Source organism: Arachis hypogaea, chromosome 13 (genome assembly GCF_003086295.3).
Source record: "Arachis hypogaea cultivar Tifrunner chromosome 13, arahy.Tifrunner.gnm2.J5K5, whole genome shotgun sequence".
Classification (NCBI taxonomy): domain Eukaryota; kingdom Viridiplantae; phylum Streptophyta; class Magnoliopsida; order Fabales; family Fabaceae; genus Arachis; species Arachis hypogaea.
In genome coordinates, this window is record NC_092048.1 from 105,345,632 (window position 1) to 105,360,299 (window position 14,668).

The 14,668-nt window shown below is 38.9% G+C and overlaps 1 non-coding gene across 1 annotated transcript; it reads right to left on the reverse strand.

The window, feature by feature from the left end:
* Nucleotides 1-5,720: 5,720 nt before the first annotated feature.
* Nucleotides 5,721-5,827, reverse strand: LOC112739882 (small nucleolar RNA R71). The gene has a single exon (XR_003170817.1). It is a non-coding gene; the product is annotated as a small nucleolar RNA R71 (small nucleolar RNA).
* Nucleotides 5,828-14,668: the final 8,841 nt, after the last annotated feature.

The window sequence follows — 14,668 nt, forward strand, 5'->3', positions numbered from 1 at the left end:
TATCGTGCTTTTTCTTTCTTCTTTCATATGTTTGGTTGTTGGTGTTCCCTGTCTCCATGTTTGTTGTCTGTTGTCCTCGCCAAAATCCAGCTCTATTCATCGTTTTTTCTACTCTATCTTCAAGCCTCATAGCATTACTTACTTCAATCTCACTTTTCCCTTTGAAGTACTCATCGAAAGTTGGAAACGCTGGATCCATGTTGTGCAGATGCTCTCTGATGTAGTTCAATTTAATTTGACTATTTATGTTGTAGTCGGCTTGGACTTCATATCTTGCCTCTTGGAGGGTTGTGAACTCTTTGAGAGCCCTCATATTTTCAGCTTGCATTTGTGCCAACTTTCCAAATGATTCGTGAGCTTGAAAAGCATGCTCCTCTTGCATCACGAAGAATTTTGACTCAAGCTCACTTTGTTTGTTCATCATCCTCAGCTGCCATTCCTCTTGCTCTTGTTGGTTTTTCATGTACTGTGAATGGTATTCCTCTTGCCTTTCTTGAATTCTCATATACTGTTGTGATAATCTTCCAATTGCTTCCTGCATCTGAGTCATATCCAGAGTGTTGTGTGGTGGAATGTGTTACTGTTCCTCCTCCTCTTGTGGTCCTTCTTCCTCCATTGGTTCATTCCTTTGCCTTCTTCTTGGTAGTCTTCGGCTTTGCTGTGCTTTAGTAACAATCATCATTCTTTCAACGGTTATAGGCATGCCCGGGTGCAACCATGTTGGGTTTGCCTCCTCCATTGGCACTTTGGCTCTCATGCATAAACGCATAATGGTGCTCGGGTAGTGCAGCCACCCTTCGGCCGAATTTTTCTCTGCTAACCTTTGGATGTCATTTGCAATGATTTCATGGACTTTCACTTCACCTCCCATGATTATGCAGTGTAACATGATAGCTCTCTTCTTATTGACCTCCGAGTTGTTTACTGTGCCTAGGATTGATCTCTTCATTAGCTCATACCAACACTTCGCTTCAGGGGTGAGATCTCCCCTTCTCAAGTACTTGTACTTGTTTTTAGTAGTTCCTACCCATTCTGTGTTGACTACACTAATCTCACTGGCAATCTCATCATAGTCCTGTTCTTCATTTAGCCTTTGATGGTATCCTGTCTTATCAAAATGAGTTGCCCTTAGTTTCAATACTTTCATGATAGTATTTGGGCTAAAATCTACTTCAGTTCCCCATACTTCAAACAAGAATAACTTGAGTTGTAAATGTCCAATTGAGGTGATTCTAAGTGGGTTAGAAAGCTGACATTCAGAGCTTTCCAACCATATATAATAGTCTCTATTGGGCACAAAATTGGCAACGTGACAAGAGGACAAAGTAGCCCCCAAGAAGCATACAAGAAGGGAGGTCCACGTTTGAGCTCACGTTTGACCTCAAACGTTGAGCCAAACGTGGAAGACAGCACATGGCCTAGCTGCATAATGCCTCACTCAAGTAACGTTTGAGTCAACGTTTGCCTCAAACGTTGGCTCAAACGTGAATGGTTCATGGCCTGGTTCACTAATGGATTTCCTCCCAACACCAAGAGCAATCAACAGAGGCCACTATCAACCCAATTCCATCAAGGCTAAAGGCCCAATTCAAGGCTTAATGATCATTTGAAGAAAGTGTATAAATAGCTTAGGATTTGAAGTTTTTGGAGAGCTTCCCTTTTCGTCTTTCAGAATAGCTTTCTTTTCAGTTTTGCTCAGAGTTCACTTTATTTTTCTTAGCATTGTTGTTTAATTCAAGAGAATTTGGGAGGAGAATTGATCTCTCTTCTTCCTTGTTCTTGCCCAGCACTCTTTACTTTTCTTGTCTTGGATTTTGGGTGGAGAATTGAAGAAATTCTGTTTCAATCTCACCTTGGGATCTTGTTTAATTTTCTGCTTAATTGAATTTCAGTTTCGGTTCATTGCTTTTCATCTACTTTCTTTGCAATTTACAATTTCCTTGCAATTGTTCTTGTTGGATCTAGGAAGGCATTGAGATCTAGACTTGGTTTTCTAGTCTCTTGGGTCCTGAGGTCCGAATTTCCCATTCCCCATTCCCTGTTTTGCTCATTTACAATTCTGTTTCTAGATCTGATTCAATCCAAGTGTTCTTCTATTCCTCTACTTGTTGCAATTTTACATTTCCTTGTTTAATTTCTGCAAATCCAATTCCCACTCCCCTTTATAATTCAAGCCATTTACATTCCTTGCACTTTAAGATTCTGCAATTTACATTTCTTGCGTTCTAAGTTTCTGCCAATTTAATTCCTTGTTCTTTAAGATTCAGTACTTTTATTTTCCGTTCTCTTTAATTTTCTGCAATCTACCCCTCTCCCTTTACTTTTCATGCAATTTAATTTCTGTTAATCACAAATCACTCAACCAACACTTGATTCGCTTGACTAAATCAACCACTAAACTAAAATTGCTCAATCCTTCAATCCCTGTGGGATCGACCTCACTCACGTAAGTTATTATTACTTGATGCGACCCGGTGCACTTGCCGGTGAGTTTTGTGTCGGATCATTTTCCGCACATCAAAACCCAGAGGGGAAGAGAACTCAATTCTCCTCCCAATTCTCCAAGATCTGAATGAAAGCTCTCCAAATTACAAGTTCCAAATTTTAACATAGGTGAAAAAATTCAAAAGTAAATGTTCCGGTCCTATTCTAAATCAAACTAACTTCTATTTATACACTTCCTTCTTTTGATCATTAAGCCTTGAATTTGGGCCTTGGCCTTGATGGAATTGGATTGAAGATAGCCTAAGTTGATTGCTCTTGGACTTGGGAAGAAATCCGTTTGCAAATTGGACTTTGGAGCCTTCAAGTTTGAGTTAACGTTTGAGGTAAACTTTAACTCAAACGTTTGCGTGTTAAAAATTATGCAGAACGGTGCCTTTCTGTCATTCACGCTTGAGTTCACGTTTGAGGTCAAACGTGAGCTCAAACGTGCTCCCTCCAAGGTCATTTTGCAGCCAACGTTTGACCTCAAGTTTGAGGCAAACATTGGCATGAACGTTGGCCTCCCCTGGTGTAGTAATTGTGCCAACGTTTGACCTCAAGTTTGAGGCAAACGTTGGCGCAAACTTTGGCATCTCGTGGGCATATTTTTGAGCCAGCGTTTGACCTCAAGTTTAAAGAAACGTTGGCGCAAACTTTGGCATCTCCTGGGTTCTTCTTAAGCCAACGTTTGACCTCAAGTTTGAGGCAAACATTGGCACAAACTTGAGCTCTTCCCAGGGTGGTTTTACTGCCTTCATTTCCATTGCTGCCATCCCCTTTCTTCAACCTTCCTCCAAGCCTTTTGGTCACCTGTCATCAATCAACAAATGCATCAAAGCTACGCTAAAATCATGAGACTTCTTATCATCCTTGACATATAGGCAATTATAGCACAAAATCTCATGAAAATGCCTCAATTTACTCATGGTTGATTGAATCCAAATGCACATGGATTTCTACCCAAATGGCTTACTTGTAACTCAAGAAAGTGTAAAAAACCTATTAAAAACAAAGGAAAAAGACTAGTAAAACTAGGCTAAGATGCCTTGGCATCAACGCGCACGCATGAAGAAGTAAAATCACAAACTTGACGTGCACACGTGATGCACGCGTACGCGTGGTGCACGCGTACGCATGGATAGCAGAACGTTGGCCCTCCAACGTTGAGTCAAATGCCAATGACAGCAGATTCATCTGGTTTTTTTGGAAGGCATTTGAGTCAACTTTGGCCCTCAAACGTTGACTCCAACTTGAAGCACCAGAACTTGCCATTCAAACAGATCTCTTCTCAACAGCAAGGGAAACCAATTGGAGCCATTTTAGCCCAATTCCATCAAGGTCAAAAGCCCAATTCAGAGATTGAAGATCAATGGAAGAAAGTGTATAAATAGCTTAGAATTTAAGTTAGAGAGGACTTTTAGCTTCTTTTTCTTTTACTGGACATTTTACTTTTCTATTCATTTTAATTTCCAGCAATGTATCTTTCAATTCCATTTTTCATTTTGAGAGCTATGAACAACTAAACCCTTTTCATTGGGTTAGGGAGCTCTGTGTAATTCAATGGTTCAATATTATTTTTCATTCTTCTTCTTTCTTTTCTCTTGATTTTACTAGAAAGCATTCATTCTTTATTCAATTGGATAGTTGTCTTGGGAAAGAAGCTATTCATAATTGGATCTCTTCGGAACCTTGGAAAAGGAATGAGGAGATCATGCTAGAATTTCTTTCTCATATTGGATTAGATTGGGGTTTGGATGGATATAGTGACATGTAATCCTACCAATATTTTGATCTATGAATTTGTGTGGTATAATTAGTGACCAAACTTCATCTCTTCCCATGAGCACCTAAATCAAGGAATTGGGCAATTGTTCATGCTTAAAGAGATTAGATTGCCAAGGAATTGGGATCTAATCACCTAAGATTTTCAAGGAGATCAATGAATCCATTGATTGAGGAAGAGATGAAAATGAACTTGATCCAGAGAATTATCACATCTCCTGACCCCAATGAGCTTCCCCATCTCTGATCTACCCATTCTTTTATATTCTGCTTCTTTAATTTCATGCTAAACACCCATTCCCATTTAATTTCTTGCAATTTAAGATTCTGTCAGTTAATTTCCCACAATTTAATTTCTGTCATTTAAGTTCTTGCAATTTATGTTTCCCGCCAAATTTACATTCTGCAATTCTCAACCAAATCTGATTTCGCTCAACTAACACAATTCTCCAATTAACATTGATCAATTTACCAATCCCTGTGGGATTCAACCTCACTCTACAGTGAGTTTTACTTGACGACAATCTGGTACACTTGCCGGTAGGAAATTTGTTGAGAGGCAAATTTTCGTGAATCAAGTTTATGGCGTCGTTGCCGGGATTGGTTTTGTATTGACAATTACTAAATTGGAGGATAACTAGATTGAGCACTTTTATTTTCTTTTGATTAATTGAATTTCAATTTCAGTTGTTCATTTTCATTCTCTGCAATTTTTAGTTATTTTTCTTTAATTTTACCTTACTTTTTTACTTTCCAGTAAAACTAACTCACTAACTCATTAACTATTTGATTATTTGCCTCAATTGTTCTAACCACACTCTTTCATTAATTGTGAATTCCTGCTGGTTGCCGCTTGTTGTGCTCATTGTATGACAAGTAGAAGAGAGGTTTCAACCTCTTTTGACAGTGAACCGGAAAGAACCTTCCTGAGATTAAGGAGGGAAGCAAGAGGAAAGAGGGTTGTTGGTGCAGAAGAAGAGGAGAAAGATTTGGATATAACCATGGAGGATGATATAAAAAACCATAATGAAGGAGAGGTGAACCATCATGCCAGAAGAGGTTCAGCCAACCCTGCTGAACAAGAGAGGAGAGTTCTGGGATCATACATTAATCCAAACCCAGGAAACTGTGGTAGCAGCATTCAAAAGCCAACTATCCATGCTAATAATTTTGAATTGAAGCCTCAGCTCATAACTCTTGTGCAAAATAACTGTTCTTTTGGAGGAAGTGCCCAAGAGGATCCTAATAAGCATCTCACTAAATTCTAAAGGATATGTGACATAGTTAAATCTAATGGTGTTCATCTTAACACCTATAGATTGCTACTGTTTCTATTTTCTTTGAGGGACAAAGCATCAAAATGGCTAGAATCATTCCTCAAGGAAAGCTTGACAACCTGGGAAGATGTAATAAATAGATTCTTAACATGATTCTACCCTCTATAAAAAGTAAACAGGCTAAGAACTGAAGTGCAGATATTTAGACAGTAGGATGGTGAGACTTTTTATGAAGCTTGGGAGAGATTCAAAGATTTGACAAGGAAATGCCCCCTGATATGTTTAATGAGTGGGTGCAACTTTATATCTTTTATGAAGGGTTGAATTGTGAATCAAGGAAAGCTGTAGACCACTCATCTAGAGGTTCCCTTAACAAGAAGAAGACTATTGAAGAAGCCATTGATGTTATAGACATAGTGGCTGACAATGAGTATTTTTATGCCTCAAACAGAAGCAACAACAGGGGAGTCTTGGAATTAAACCATATGGATACAATCCTGGCCCAGAATAAGATGATCACCAAGCAACTGACTGAATTAACCAAGCAAATGGAGAAGAATCAGGCTGCAGCTATCCACACTCAATCATCACCTCAAGGAGATTTGGACACATAAGAAGGAGTTAACTGGGAGGAAGCTAATTACCTTGGAAACTTATCTAGGCAAGCTAATGATCCATACTCTAAAACTTATAACTCTGGTTGGAGGAACCACCCAAACTTTGGGTGGGGGAACCAACAAAGCCAAGGCCAAGACCACAGATCCCATAGTCCAAACCAGTATAACAACTCTACTCACCAAAACTATAACCAAAAACCATATCAGACCACACAAAACACTTATGCACAGCCACCATACCAAAGCCACAATAACCACTCTCAACAACCTGATGTGTAGAAAACGATCCGACACAAAATTCACCGGCAAGTGCACCGGGTTGCATCAAGTAATAATAACTCACGGGAGTGAGGTCGATCCCACAGGGATTGAAGGATTGAGCAATTTTAGTGTAGTGGTTGATTTAGTCAAGCAAATCAAGATTTGGTTGAGAGATTTGTGATTTGCAGAATTTAAATTGCACAGAAAGTAAAGGGAATGGGTAAATGGCATGAAATTAAAGAGAACTGAAATTTAAAGTGCTGAATCATAAAGAACAAGAAATTAAATGGCAGAAACTTAGAACGCAAGAAATGTAAATTGCAAAATCTTAAAGTGCAAGAAATGTAAATGGCTTGAATTGTAAAGGGAATTGGGAATTGATTTGCAGAAATTAAACAAGGCAAAGTAAAATTCAACAAACATAAGAGTGGAAGATGAATTGGATTGAATCGGATCTTGAAACAGAAATGTAAATGAGCTTGAAAGCAGTAAACAGAGAATGTAAGATGATAATTCAGATCTCAGGACCCAAGAGACTAGATAACCAACTCTAGATCTCAATGCCTTCCTAGATCCAACAAGAACAATTGCAAAGGAAATGTAAATTGCAGAGAAAGTAGATGAAGAAGCAATTAACAGAAATTTAAATTCAATTGTGCAGTAAAGAAACAGAGAGGTCTCAGGATGAGATTGAAACAGAATTCCTTCAATTCTCCAACCCAAGATCCAAGACAATTATAATTGAAATTGAAAGAAAGAAAACTAAGAGGAAGGGAATTCAATTCTCCTTTCCCGAGACTTAGAAATTAAAATTCACTCCACACCAAAAGCTCTCCGAAAACTCTTTATGAAAACTAAAAAGGAAAAGCTCCCCAAAAACTTAAATCCTATGCTATTTATACACTTTCTTCAAATGGTCTTCAAGCCTTCAATTGGGCCTTTGCTCTTGATGGAATTGGGTTGATAGAGGCCTTGGTTGATTGCTCTTGGAGTTTGGAGAAGAACCGAAGTGAACCGGGTTTGGAATCATGAAAGCTTGAGTAAAAGTTTGAGTAAAAGTTTGAGGCAAACTTTTACTCAAACTTTTCACATCAGCCACCCCATTTTGCTGCTACCAACGTTTGAGCTAAAGTTTGGGGTCAAACTTTTGCTCAAACGTTGGCCTCCCCTTGCACACTCATGGCGCCAACGTTTGCCAAAAAGTTTGAGGCAAACGTTGGCGCAAACTTTTGCTCTCCAGGGTGTGTTGTTCATGGCGCCAACGTTTGCCAAAAAGTTTGAGGCAAACGTTGGCTCAAACTTTTGCTCTCCAGGGTGTTGATTTGTGATGCCAAAAGTTTGCCAAAAAGTTTGAGGCAAACTTTTGCTCAAGCTTTTTGCCCAAAAGTTTGCACAAAAGTTTGAGGCAAACTTTTGGTCAAGCTTTTTGCTCCCTGGTTCGTTTTCACTTCTTTCAAAAGTTTGAGCTAAAGTTTGAGGCAAACTTTTGCTCAAACTTTTTGTTCTCTTTTCCTCCTAGCCATTCCTTCTTGCTTCAACCTTTCTCCAAGCTTTCTTCACCTATCATTAATCAACCAAACACATCAAAGCTATGCTCAAAATCATGAGATATTCATTCTTTCATAATATGTGACAATTGTAGTCTAAAACCTCATGAAATTGCATTAATTCATACATGGTTGATTAAATCAAAGGAGACATGAAAATCTACCCAATTGGCTTGCTTATGGCTTAAGAAAGTGCATAATTCAATTGAAAACAAAAGAAAAAGGCTAGTGAAACTAGGCTAAGATGACTTGTTATCACAACACCAAACTTAAAGCTTGCTTGTCCCCAAGCAAGAAAATTTATTGAGAAGAAAGAATGAAATGGAAGAGGATGTTCATGCTAGCAGAGTATTATTGGTAGTTCATGGGGTTTAATGTGGATATGTAAACACTCACTTCTTATTGACTCTTAAGCCTAGAAAGTCTCCTTCAAGCTTCAAGTAACATACTGCTATGACCTCTCATTATTCCTTTATCCTTGGCTATTATTTTGTTCATAAGCTTTATTTGAGTGTCATGTGTAGCAAGTTCATTTCTTTTTCTTTATACTTGACACATTATTCGCTATAGACACTTGGCTCACATTCCTTCTTAGAACATTGATGCCCAGCACCTCTTTGGGCTACTAAATTCCTTGTAGTTAGGTTGCTCTTGATAGTGGACTTTCAGCTAATGATCCCGAGTTAGTTAACCCAAGTCATCAAGTGTTGATGCACTCCAAAGAGCTTAATAATCCAAGCAGATCCTAATACAAAGACACCACAGGCATAAATTCTAAGGTTCAAGCTATTGGTGTCCAGCTTTGTTTCTTTTTGTTTTTCTTTTGTTTTGCCACTCTTTGGCTATTTCTTTTTCTCCCCTTTTTTCTTTCTTTTTGTTTTTCTGTCTAACCAAGGACTTTTATTTGATTGAGATTCATAGACAGTAGGCCACTTTATACTTAGAAGGAGACATCCTAGTTCTTTTATTCACTAAAGTGAGCTATTATACAATCACACACACACACCACCACTTACTTTTATTGTACTTTTATCTAACAGAGAACTATCTCACTTCACATTCAAACATTTCTTTTATTGAATTAAAGATGCAGGGGACAAAACATGCTTTTGTTCAATGAAAGTAAACACACAAGCACACACATCGACTAGCTTACTTATTCTAAGAGTGATTTTACTTGTATTAGATGAACACTTTAACAAAACACAAGTCAAAACATTTTTCAACAGCAAGAGTTAAGTGTAAATACAACCTATTGGTTTGCAGTTCCTTTGTCCTTCCTTCTGTTGTGCTCTTTTGAGTTATGATGCATAGTGTCTTCAAATGGTGGTGAATTCCCTGCATAATTCTCAAAAGTTGCTTGCTTCTCAAGCCCTTAGATGACCAGTTAGAATGCATGAAATGATTGTGGCTTGTGGATTCAATTTGGTGTGGGAACACCAAACTTAATTTCTTGCCACTTTTCTGGATACAGCAGGTTAACTCTAGGCAAAATCTTGTGTCCTTGCTAAAGGTTATGAAGTTTAAGACTAAAAAAAAGCAGTTAAGTGGTTGAATAATCTGTTTGATTGCTTGGAACTAGCAATGTGCAGGAAGTTAAAATGTGCTTTTGAATGAGGTTTTGGTGGAACACCAAACTTGGAATCCTCCATTCTCCCTTGAATTATTTTTGGTGTGCAACACCAAACTTAGCTCCTTGCAATACATATCAATTATTCAACATTTTTATTGAAAAAGCTATGAAAAGAAAACTACCTCAGGTTGGGTTGCCTCCCAACAAGCGCTCTTTTATTGTCACTAGCTTGACATCTTTCAATTCCTTTCAAGAAGGCTGTAGGTTCTGGACCTCTTTTTCCTTATCCCATTGTCCTCCCAAGTACAGCTTTGCTCTGTGACCATTTGCTGTGAATTGATTCTTTGTTGCTTCATCTAGCAGTTCAATACTCCCGTAAGGAAAAACCTTTGTTACCAAGTATGGGCCAGTCCACTTAGACTTCAGTTTGCCAGGGAAAATCTTAAGCCTTGAATTATACAGGAGCACTTGCTGTCCTGGCTTGAATTCCTTCTTTGTGATCTTCTTGTCATGCCACCTTTTAGCTCTTTCCTTGTATATCTTAGCACTCTCATAAGCTTCTATCCTGAATTCATCTAACTCATTTAGTTGCAACAACCTTTTTTCTCCTGCAGCTTGGGAATCAAGGTTGAGGAGTTTAGTGGCCCAAAAAGCTCTGTGTTCAAGCTCTACAGGGAGGTGGCAGGATTTTCCATACAATAGCTGAAAGGGTGACTTGCCAATAGGAGTTTTGAAAGCTGTCCTATATGCCCATAATGCATCTTCTAGCTTCCTAGCCCAATCTTTTCTTGTGCTTCCTACTGTTTTCTCTAGGATCTTCTTTAATTCCCTATTTGCTAGTTCAGCCTGGCCATTAGTTTAAGGGTGGTAAGGTGTGGCCACTTTATGGATTACTCTATATTTGTGGAGGAGCTTCTCCATCTGTTTGTTGCAAAAGTGACTACCACCATCACTGACAAGACCCTTGGGCACTCCATATCTTGTGAAAATGTGCTTTTTAAGGAATTGGAGGACAATCTGTGCATCACAGGTGGTCGTGGCTATGGCTTCCACCCACTTTGAGACATACTCCACTGCGACTAAGATATATCTGAAAGAATAAGAAGGGGGAAAGGGCCCCATGAAATCAATTCCCCATAGATCAAATAATTCCAGTTCCAAGATGAAGTTTTGAGGCATCTCATTCCTTCTTGTTAATCCTCCTGCTTTCTGGCATTCATTACATTGGTGAACATATTCTCTGGCATCCTTGAAGATAGTTGGCCAGTAGAAGCCGCTCTGCAATATCTTTGCAGCTGTTTTCTCTGGGCCAAAGTGTCCACCATAAGCTGAACCATGGCAGTGCCACAGGATATCCCTCATTTCACTCTCAGGGACATACCTTCTAATTACTCCATCAGAACATCTCTTGAACAGGAAGGGTTCATCCCATAAGAATTTCTTTCCCTCATGGATTAACTTCTTCACTTGTTGCTTAGAAAATTCTTGAGATATCTTCCTTCCCATTTTGTAGTTTGCTATGTCAGCAAACCAAGGTGCGTGCTGGATCTGCAAAAGGTGCTCATCTGGGAAGCTTTCGTTCACGGGCTGAGAGGCTTGTTGAATTGTTTCATGTGGTAACCTCGATAAATGGTCAGCAACCCGGTTTTCAGTGCCCTTCCTGTCTCTTACCTCAATGTCAAACTCTTGTAAGAGCAATATCCACCTGATAAGTCTTGGTTTAGCATCCTGTTTTGACATCAAATACTTAAGTGCAGCATGGTCAGTATAAACTACAACTTTGGATCCTATCAAGTATGATCTAAACTTATCAAATGCATAAACTACAGCTAGCAATTCCTTCTCTGTTGTGGTATAATTTTTTTGGGCTTCATTCAACACTTTACTTGCATAATATATGACATGATGTAAGTTTCCCTTCTTTTGCCCAAGTACAGCACCAATTGCAAGGTCACTTGCATCACACATGAGTTCAAAGGGTAACTCCCAATTTGGAGGTGTGATGATTGGTGCTGTTGTGAGTCTATTTTTTAAAGTTTCAAAGGCTTGCTGGCAGTTTTCATAAAAAACAAAAGGGTTATCAAGCATTAATAGATTACTCAAAGGTTTGGCTATTTTTGAAAAATCCTTGATAAACCTTCTGTAAAATCCGGCATGCCCCAAGAAACTTCTAACAGATTTCACATTAATTGGTGAAGGGAGTTTTTCTATGATCTCAACCTTTGCCTTGTCGACCTCTATCCCTTTTCTTAAAATTTTATGACCAAGAACAATCCCTTCGGGTACCATGAAGTGGCATTTCTCCCAATTCAAAACCAAATTAGTTTCTTGGCACCGTTTCAAGACAAGGGTTAAATGGTTTAGGCAAGCATTGAAATTATCACCAAAAATAGAGAAATCGTCCATGAAGACTGATGACAAGTCATCCTAGCCTATTTTAACTAGTCTTTTTCTTTTGTTTTCATTAGAATTATGCACTTTCTTGAGCTACAAGCAAGCCAATTAGGTAGATTTTCATGTTTCCCTTGATTGAATCAACCATGTATGAATTCATGCTATTTCATGAGGTTTTATACTATAACTGTCACATATTATGAAAGAATGAATATCTCATGATTTTAAGCATAGCTTTGATGTGTTTGGTTGATTAATGATAGGTGAAGAAAGCTTGGAGAAAGGTTGAAGCAAGAAGGAATAGCTAGAAGTAAAGAGAAGACAATGGAATAAGTGAAAGTGAACCAGGAAGCAAAAAGCTGGACCTAAAGTTAGCCTCAAACTTTTGCACAAACTTTCGAGTGAAAAGTTAGCCCCAACGTTAGCCCTTAACTTTTGGGCTAACGTTGGAACTTGAAAATCACTCCCTGGGTACCAAAAGTTTGCGCCAACGTTAGCCCCTAACTTTGAGGCTAACGTTGGCACATGAAAATCACCCCTGGGCACCAAAAGTTTGTGCCAACGTTAGCCCCTAACTTTGAGGCTAACGTTGGCATGAAGAAAACCTCCCTGGGCACCAAAAGTTTGCGCTAACGTTAGCCCCTAACTTGGTGGCTAACGTTGGCACATGAAAATCACAAGGGGAGGAGCAAAAGTTTGCGCCAACGTTAGCCCCTGACTTGGTGGCTAACGTTGGCGCCACAAGTGCACAAGTTAAGGCCAACGTTGGGGCCAAAGTTAGACCCCTAACTTTGGCACCAATGTTGGTATCAGCTGGATATGGGTGCTGATATGAAAAGTTTGGGCAAAAGTTAGCCCCTAACTTTTGCTCAAACTTTTGGTCCAACTTTTGCAAAACTCAAACCCGGTTCAATTGGTTCGTTTTGGTTCCTCTTCAAACTCCAAGAGCAATCAACCAAGGCCTCTTTCAACCCAATTCCACCAAGAGCAAAGGCCCAACTCAAGGCTTGAAGATCATTGGAAGAAAGTGTATAAATAGGATAGAATTCAAGTTCTTCGGGGAGTTTTCCCTTTGAATTTTCATAATAGTTTTCGGAGAGCTTTGGATATTGAGTGATCTTTAATTTCTTAGTCTTGGGGAAGGAGAATTCACTTCTCTTCCTCTTAGTTTTATTGCTTTCAATTTCAATTACAATTGTCTTGGATCTTGGGTTGGAGAATTGAAGAAATTCTGTTTCAATCTCATCCTTGGATCTCTCTGTTTTATTTACTGCTTGATTGAATTTAAATTCTGTTAATTGCTCTTCATCTACTTTCCTTGCAATTTACAATTCCCTTGCAATTGTTCTTGTTGGATCTAGGAAGGCATTGAGATCTAGACTCGGTTTTCTAGTCTCTGGGTCCTGAGATCTGAACTTTCAATTTCTAATTCTCTGTTTACTGTTTTCATGTTCATTTACTTTTCTGCTTCAAGATCCGATTTAACCCAAACCCTCTTCTACTTATCTGCTTGATGCAAATTTACTTTTCCTTGTTTAAATTTCTGCAAATCCAAGTCCCAATCCCCTTTACAATTCAAGTCATTTACATTTCTTGCACTTTAAGATTCCGCAATTTACATTTCTTGCATTCTAAGTTTCTGCCATTTAATTTCTTGTTCTTTAAGATTCAGCAATTTATTTCCTGTTCTCTTTACTTTCAATGCAATTTAATTTCTGCAAATCACAAAACACTCAACCAAATCTTGATTCGCTTGACTAAATTAACCACTAAGCTAAAATTGCTTAATCCTTCAATCCCTGTGGGATCGACCTCACTCCCGTGAGTTTTTATTACTTGATGCAACCCGGTATACTTGCCGGTTAGATTTGTGTGTTTTGGGAGAGATTCGTTTCTCCAACAAAATAACTCATCAAGTTTTTGGCGCCGTTGCCGGGGATTGAATAGATTGACAATGATTAAGTGAGGTGGTGTTCTAGATCAAGCACTTTTTCTTTAATTTTTGATTAACCCATTAACTGTTTGATTTTTTGTTTAAACTAACTAACACTTCAATATAGCAGTAGATTGAAGTATCACTGATTTTGTGCATTTCTCATGCTCTGCTTGTATGTCAGGCATAAGAAGAACCATACCCAATTTTCATGAACAAGACGAAAGAACTCTCAGGAGGTTAAGAAGAGCTGAAAGAGGGAAAAATATTGTTGGAGAAGAGGAATCAGACGAGGTATATCAAGAGATGGAGGAACATTCAACCAATCCACCAGGTGGAGCAGACAACAACAATGACAACCCACCCCAGAGGAGAGTTTTGGCCTCCTACACCTTTGCAAATCCTAGACATTGTGGAAGCAGCATCTTAGCTCCAAATGTCAATGCTAACAATTTTGAACTCAAGCCACAACTCATCACTTTGGTTCAGAACAATTGCTCTTTTGGTGGAGGACCACTTGAAGACCCGCACCAACACTTATCCACTTTCTTGAGGATATGCAACACTGTCAAAACTAATGGTGTGCCTCTTGACAGTTACAAGCTGATGCTATTCCCATTTTCTCTCAGGGACAAGGCCACTCAATGGCTGGAATCTTTTCCAAGGGACAGCATCAACAACTGGGATGATTTGGTAACCAAGTTTCTTGCCAAGTTTTATCCACCTCAGAGGATTATAAGGTTGAAGGCTGAGGTACAAACATTTACACAAATGGAGGCTGAACCCATCTATGAGGCATG